This window comes from Parasteatoda tepidariorum, chromosome 3 (genome assembly GCF_982258835.1).
Source record: "Parasteatoda tepidariorum strain Cologne lab strain chromosome 3, Ptep-v5.0, whole genome shotgun sequence".
NCBI lineage: Eukaryota > Metazoa > Arthropoda > Arachnida > Araneae > Theridiidae > Parasteatoda > Parasteatoda tepidariorum.
This window is the reverse complement of record NC_141757.1, coordinates 202,759-211,125: the sequence shown is the minus strand read 5'-3', so window position 1 is coordinate 211,125 and position 8,367 is coordinate 202,759. Positions and strand designations below refer to the sequence as shown.

Below are 8,367 nucleotides of genomic sequence, written 5' to 3'. Positions count from 1 at the left end.
CATACCGTACACCCTCGGTCCCTATGCAGACTAATCCAAGTGGTCAACCACCCGCACACTGACCGCAACCAGTGATGCTTGACTTCGGTGATCTGCTGGGAACCGCGTCTTAACGATCAGTTCACTGCGGGACTTTTACCATAGAGACAGCTATGGTAATCTATGGCAACCTACGGTTACCATAGAAATTTGTATGGCAAGATACCATACACCTATGGTAACCGTAGAGATCTGTATGGCATTTATATGGCATGACACTATAGGCCTATGGCAACCGTAGAAATTAGTATGGCAGGAATATTATTGATTTCGATTGGCTGTTCAATGTCTATCCAGTCAATAGATTCTATGTCTGATCAGTCGATGGTTGTTGTCAAAGAATAGACAACAGCCATTTTGCAAATGGGTAACCAGTGAAATTTTTTCTTTTATTGAGCTTGTTTTAAAGGTTCTTATTTGTCTTGTTTCCCACTTCTTCGGTTATACTTAGTTGTAATGTTGTCATTTGCCAGAAAGAAACACAGTATCATATAACTTTTACTGTCTTAGAATAATTTAGACTTATGATAGTTATTATAATTTAAAAATAATCCATTAAGTTTATCAACTAAAATTTAGTTTATTCAGTTTATTAAATAAACTGAAAGCTTTTCATATAGCAGGGCCCGAGCTAAGGATTTCGAATTATTAACCATTCAATTACCCAAATATTAAAAGTATTCATCAATTTTCGAAAGTCTTCTCCAAATGCAAATCTTAACAATTTTTTATGATTAATTTGTTTCCCATAGAAAACTATTTGACTGTAGTTTGTTTCAGGCTTATATAATTTGGACCCAATTCTATTTGGTTATGCGCGGCATCTACCGAAAATTACTGTAATCGAATAAAAAACAATGATTTGTTTGGAAAAATTCATTCTGCCGTGATTTTGATGATCGGGTTAAATGTATATATATATATATTTCTTTCCAGTGGAATCACTCACCAATACTTACGCCAAAACACAATTTCATTCGCCGAATTTACGATTTAAACGCGTTTGGCAAGGTGGTGAGAGTTGTTATAGGTATACTTACAACAAAACTATCCACTATTAAAATGATTTCTATTAAAATAATGTGTTTGAAGAAAAAATTACTTGGGTAAAAAATTATTTAAAAAAAAAAACATCTGTAGACAGATAATAAATTGTATTACCTTATTTTGGTATTAAATTAATTAGAAACAAAGTTAAATTTAAGAAAATGTGATCGCCTAATTAGGATCACTGGTTACTCATTGGTTAAATGCTTTTTCTTTTCTGGATTGACTCCGTTAAACATTTCAATATCATGGATTGCTGTCTCCATTGATGTTTGTCGTCGGATTGATTTTTCATATTCTATCCTGGCTATATACATGTTTTAAGACGTCACAAAATACTTCTTCAGTATTCAAATTTATATTAAAATCACCGTCAAGACAGTCATTATTTTCATTATGTAAATACATTAAAAATGCCTGTTAGTGAAAATAAAAAGAAAAACAGAACATGTCACCATAGCAACGCATGCAAAGAGGGCGCATGCGCACTGCTTACTATGACTCTTGAACACAGTTGAAAAGTGTGTGGACGCCATCAAATCCAAAACAAGACCCATCTTGTCAATAGGTAATATTTTTCCTCTTGAAAACTCATTGTATATCTTTAATATCACTTTTATTTATGACAAGAAATGGCTGAATGAAGAACAATAGTTCAAGTTGACTCCATGGCTACGAAACATTTAGAATAGAAGAGATTCCGCGTGTTTAAAAATGTATAGCTAACACAGTTGTTATATTGATTTCAACTGATTAATTATAATTGTATTCTTGGTGAATAAGGATTACATTGATGCAGCGTGGAAATCGGCCGAGAGAGGGTGGTGTTATCAGAATTAGAACGTAGAATGGACGACTTTGTGATCCGACAGATTTAACGTGCACCAGTCACCATTTACAACGAGGGGAGTCTTTCGCCGGCTGGATTCGAACTCTCGTTCACACGAACATGAGTACAGCGCCCTGCCAATTAGTAGGCTATCCAAGTCAGGTTTTATAACTACTACATCCGAATACAAGACGTTCTTTAGGTGAAAAAAGTTTGATGGCAAATACTATAGCAATTTTTTTAATAAATGTTTTTTGTAATGTATAATGCCCTTTCAATAATTTATTCAATACAATTTTATTTGTTTAAAAAAATCCTATTTCTTTTATAGTGGCATTTCACTTTCAATAATTTCGTTTTGGTTTACCGAAACATTAATAGATTTCTGATGGAATCCAAATACAATTACAGGTTTAAAAATCTTTAAAAAAAACTGTTAACAAAAAAAGGCCTTCGAAAGCTATAACCTTTTCACGGACCGTTGGTACACCATAACATATAAATTATTCTATTATTAAATGAGATAATTTTAATCAAAATTAAACAGCATTAAAAAAAACGAGCTATCTTTTTTTATTTTAAAAATATTTTGGTTGTAAAATTTATTTAGTTGAGAGTGAAACAGTATTGAAATTTTTTGCATACCTAAGCCTTTTCAATAAAATTTGAAATGACAACGGAGTCCCTCGATAATTAAATCAACTGGTTCCAGTTAAAAAGTTTGTTACATGAAGCAATTTAAGAATAGATTGTTCAGCAAAACGTAATTTTTCTCTTCTGGCTTGTATTTTCTGTTATAATAGATTTTTTTATTAAGAAAAAAAAAAAAAAAGAATTTCTTATAGTCCGCGGTTTTAACTTGAAGTTATTTCCTTTTCGGAGACTACAAATAACTGTGCTGCTTCGTGTCAATTTGACGAAGACGAAAATTGATTCAATTGAAAATTCATCAATTTAGAGAATAAGTTTACACTAAAAAGTCCATGTCTTTGTCGCTCTACATTTTATGTTAAATATTCAAACTTTAAAAGTAAGAGTTTTCAATTCAAAACCTTTTTAAATGGTTTTGAATGATAGTCATTCAGTTTTGAAGTGAAATATCACAAATAATAGAAGTGAAAGAAGCATGTGTGAGAGAAAATGGGTTATGTAGAGACCCGGCAACAGAATTTATGGAGTGAATCTGCAGCAATATCTTCTTAAATCCAAATTTATTTTCAACCTCAACGATTCATCATCACCATTAGTGGCACAACAGCGCCTTCCATTCTTTTGCAGGCTCTCCAGTTCTTTACAATTACAGAAAAGTCTTATCAGAGACGGTTAAGGGCGGAATAAAAGAAACTGAAATTATTATAGTTTCATTTGTTTATGTTTTTCAGTTTTGTATAAGATTTCATAATGTTGTTGATTTATTGCTTATTTAATTTTTTATCTCACTCTGTCCGAGGAAGGGTAATAAATATTTGACAATTATTTATTTAGGTTATGGATAGAAAATGAAATGATGAATGAATGAGTACACATACTTCAGATTGATTCTTTACAGCGAAGGATATTTTGAAGAAAGTTTTCAACCAATTTGATTCCAATTTAATGCAATTGTTTTTTGCTTAAAAAAAAACAAAAAAGAAACCTTTATTTACGTTGCTGTACAGGCTACTGGTGACGATCTGGGAAACATTCCGCAGGATGATACGAAGACATGCCGCAATTTTGATCATCTCCGCCAATTTTGTGTGGCCCGACGACTTTGTGTGAAATTGAGAACTTAGAACAGTTTAAGGAGTGCACCCCCGTCAAAGAATGAATACGGTAAGAACTTCCACCGTCTGTGGCCATCTGCTGTTATGGAAATAAGAATAACGCATTTCAGGGAGGGTAGCTTCTCTTCACTCTAACACAACAGACCGAAGAAAAAGAGCCTTAAACACCGCCTCGGTTCCAGACAAACTATAGAGAGGGGAAGAAGGCTAGCTGTATTCATAATGTAAACCAGTCCACCAAGGTTTAATGTGGTTCCTGTGCTCTTCCCTCCACCACTACAAGGGTTGGTGAGGAGAAGAAAAATTTTCTCTTTTTATTGGTTTATTCTGCATTTTACACTATCGGTAAACGGTACTGTCAATAAAGATATTTCTTTAAGAATGCATTCTTCATATTGATTAAATCTGTTAACACATTTTAACAAAGAATAAGAAGGGAGGGGGGTGAGTAGTAGCGTCCCCAACCGTACATGTAGAGTTGCCTAACCCTAAGTTAATTTTATTTTTCTGTACTGCTATTATTGCGCTTTTAATTCAATAGTTTAAAACTATGAGAATTCTTTTTTTAATATTACTATAAGGCAAATTCTGTGCTACACTTTAAGATAAAGTTATTTAGAAAGGTGGTCTAATCTTATAAAACCATTTTACTATTACCACTTTTGTGCAAATAACATTAATATACTATTACAAATAACAGTTAAAGAGATCTGCTAAAAGGTTTAACTATCAGCTTCATGCACAATGAGATGCAAGCAAAAATATTATTTAATATATCCCCCCTTTTAGTAGGGGCAGATATATTAAATTTCGGTTGTGAACTCATCAAATTAGTTAACAATATTAATGTTATAACAATATAAACGCTATTTAAAAAAATATTTACTTAAAAAAAAATTACTGTTCACCAATAGTTTTATATATTTATATGTAATACTAAAAAGATAATAATATTTCGACATGGGAAGTGGAGGACGTGAAATATCCTTTTATTGCATATATGTAAAGTGAATAATTTTAAATTTATACTTTATAATAGTTGTTGAACAGCTGGCCCAATTTTTGAGATTACGATTACTGATGTTCAACTCCGTTGCCTTCTCATTTTGAACCCAATACAGAAGACAAGGGAACTACTGGATTGGGAGAAATTTGCCTTCGTGGAGGACTTTTTTGGATAGAACTAACCCGCATTTGTTTTACAAGGAGAGGAAGACCACGAGAGCCTCCCAAAGCTAACCTGACGGCAAAAGGACTCTAACCCAAGATTCGTCTACCTCAGAGGATATTTCACGTCAGCACTGTGGTCGGTGCAAGCCGGATGCGGAATTCATATCGAGCAATCATCGCTGGGATTCACCTCATTGGGAGGCGAACGCACTATCCCCTGAACCATCGCGGCTCTATTAATCATGATTGGAAAAGTTTTTTTTACACAAAATTGTACAAACAGTACGAGTCGTTTTTAATCAAGCTAAATTTTGTCAATCGATCTGGTTTTAATGACCCCAACACAAGTGGATCAAGTAAATGACTAAAATTGAAATCGCTTGTGAAAAACATTCGATAACATTTTGGAGTCAAAGGGGTTCTGAAGTTAATGTGTAAAAGATATACATGTTTGTTTTGATGATATCATTGATTCCAATGCTAAATTAATATTGGTAATTTTTTATTAATTGAAATAAATAAAATAAGCTACATGATGAGAAACAAAATTGAGAAAATGTTATGGGGAAATTCGTTTAGGGGAATCGTAGGAAATTGTCATACGCAGAGGAAGCTTAATAAATTTTGGAAATACTGAATACCAGTATTGTGGTAATTTGGTGCAGTTTTAATAAGAATTTACAATGAATTTCAGGAAATATTTTATCAGTGGTAGCAAATGCAAAGTACGTGGCCAAATTATTCGATGCAGTATAAGATTATGTGTAAAATCTCAATTATCAGGTGATACTATACAGCTTGATTGTTTTTACTCGACTGAAACCGGTTTGCACTTGTTTACAATCGTGTATCAATGAGTTAAATGAGACGATATATCATAAATTCTACGATTGGATACATGAGACGATATATTACATAAATATCGAATAATTATTATATCAGGTACTATATAAGCATATTATAATAATTAGACCCAATGATTAGATGCCCATTAATGTTTTAATAATGACATGTTTTGCATGATTTTCTAGGCAATACTTTTATATTTAAACAAACATGTAATGGGTTTTTAATTGGGAGATTTTTGTTATATACTTCCCATTTGTATTTTTTTTTTACATATTGCATTACAATGTTAACCCATTGATATCTGAACGTAAACAAGTGCAAACAGCCGCGTAAAAAACAATAAAGCTGTGTATAGTGTATCACCTCTGATAATTAAGATTTTACATAGAATCTAATAATTCAGTCAGGGACTGTAGTATATGAATGAATTAGAATTAACAGAACTTTTTTGTACTTATGAGTATTTTAAATAGTAAATTGAAGGACATATAGAGAAATGGTCTTGTAAGAATTCAATACAAAATCTTGCAAGAAGTCAGGCTTTGATTTGCTGCCGCTGATAAATGTATTTTGCACAAAATTTAGTAAGAAAAAACGAACAGCAGTACAGATATTCAGATGAAGATAACATTAAAAAACATTAAACATGAGAAAATCAATCCATATTAATAATAAAAAATATTATTAAATAAGGAAAAGAAAATTTTTTCATGAAAACATTCATAATTTAAATCAAAACAAAACCTGTCAGGAAATGTTTTTTTTTTTCTTTTACAAACATTAATATTTTTTTTCCTTCCTGAAATGTGTTTTTCTTTACTTGCTTTTATCTTTTTAACAATTCTTTAAGAGTGCTTATTGAAGTGTAAATATAAAAACCACTTCATGATTGTTTCTAAAATTTCGCAAGTTAAAAAACCCTTTGTCACCTAAGCGATGATTGTTGATACACACAGGAACGGAAATATTCTCATGGCACTAGAATAAGAAATATACACAAGAATTGTTCTTTCTTTAACTGCATCTTCAACAAACACTACAATAATGCATCTAAAACTGCGAAACAAACAAAAATTGGCTTATCAAAAAGTTTAAAGATTTCAGAATAATATTTAACAACGTTTCTAATCTTAAACGGCTTCTTAAGTTCATTTTCGCTTAAAAACTTTATCAAGAAATTTTATTCTCCTTAACAAAGCAGTCTGAACTTTAAGCATTCGTTTTTGAAAACAAGTAAATATTTCAAAGAAATATAAACAAAATATAAATATTATTGAATAAAATTAATTATCTCGAGTTATTTCTTTTTTGGTCATCTTACCTAACGTTACTCTTTCTAGACTTAAAAAGCCAAATAAATGTGAAATATACTTTTTATCGAGCATTGCAGTTATTTTTTACAACCTAGTTGTGTTTATGACCATTTTCAATGCTTATTAGTAGTGTGAATTAATCTTAATAGTTTTAGGAGGATAAAAAACCAATTAAGGGTCTACAAATAAACTTCTTTACTTTAATTGTTTGTTTACATTTAACCTTATTCGTCACATTTCCGCCTATCTATTTCTTTTAAAAAGCAGACATCAAAATTAAGAAAATATAAGTCTCTATTGATACATTTTCATTGTTGGTAAGTCTCTGGAGCCGCTGTGAATAATCAGGAACTTGCACTTCAAAAAAATGAGAACCAATACCCACGCTTGTGACCTATGACGTCTGTGCCAACTAATCCAGTGTTGCCAGATTGGGCTACAAGTAACGGATTTGGCTAATTTAAAAGTCGCCGCTGCACAAAATCGAATTTTGGCTACCCGCTACTTTTTGGGCTACTCATTATTTTTCAAACGCTACAAATCATAAAAGTGCGCTACTTTCTTACAGAAGTACTTAATAATAATACTTTTTTTCAAAAAAATTTCCTTTCCTATTATAAAATGATTCTGAAAAGTTTGCAGTTTCTTTATCTACTTTCAAAAATAATTTTTTTTTTCTTCCTGAAAACGCATCAGCTTTAGTTTTGGATTCTTGATTTGTTATGCTGCGCAGAGTCAAGAACATTGTTTTTCACGGGGGGCGATAACGCCCCCCTGGGGGCGGCAGGAGCATGCTGAGAAGCTGTGGACTTGTTTTGGGCGGTAGGATGTGTTGAGTATGTTTTGGGCGGTAAGGGGACGAAGAGTGTGATGCCGCAATTGGCATTACATATTTATTTCCCATCTTTAAAAAGTATCTTTGATTACTTAAGCTTATTTTTATTAATAGAATTACATTTAAAATAAGTCAAAGACTTAAGCTTTTAAAACGAGCATAAAATATTTAGTTCTTCTCGTATGTAACGGTTTCTTTTTATTTCCTTACTAATGCAGATTATTAATTCACTGTCGCGCCTAATCAAAAACAAAAATCTATTTATTACTTTTTATTCTGTAGAAATTATTGAGTTATGCAAGTAATAACTGAACATAACATCTCAAAGTTAAACTAATGGTTTATTGAGTATACTACAAAAAGAAACAAAATGGAACGATGATCGTAATATATATAAAAATAATAAAGAGCACGGGCTTCATAGGTGAAAGTTAAATTAGTAGTGCTGATGTGCTCCCAGATTTTCTAAATATGTAAATACCAATGTTTTTTCTTTCTTATTAACACATCTACATCAAT

At 31.7% G+C, this 8,367-nt stretch overlaps 1 long non-coding RNA gene across 1 annotated transcript; it reads right to left on the bottom strand.

Moving 5' to 3' along the window:
- Window positions 1-1,293: 1,293 nt before the first annotated feature.
- LOC147812685 (uncharacterized) lies at window positions 1,294-7,447 on the bottom strand. The gene is made up of 2 exons (XR_015432307.1): window positions 7,022-7,447; window positions 1,294-6,756 (listed from the first exon to the last, which is right to left on the bottom strand). It is a non-coding gene; the product is annotated as an uncharacterized LOC147812685 (long non-coding RNA).
- Between the last annotated feature and the right edge of the window lie 920 nt (window positions 7,448-8,367).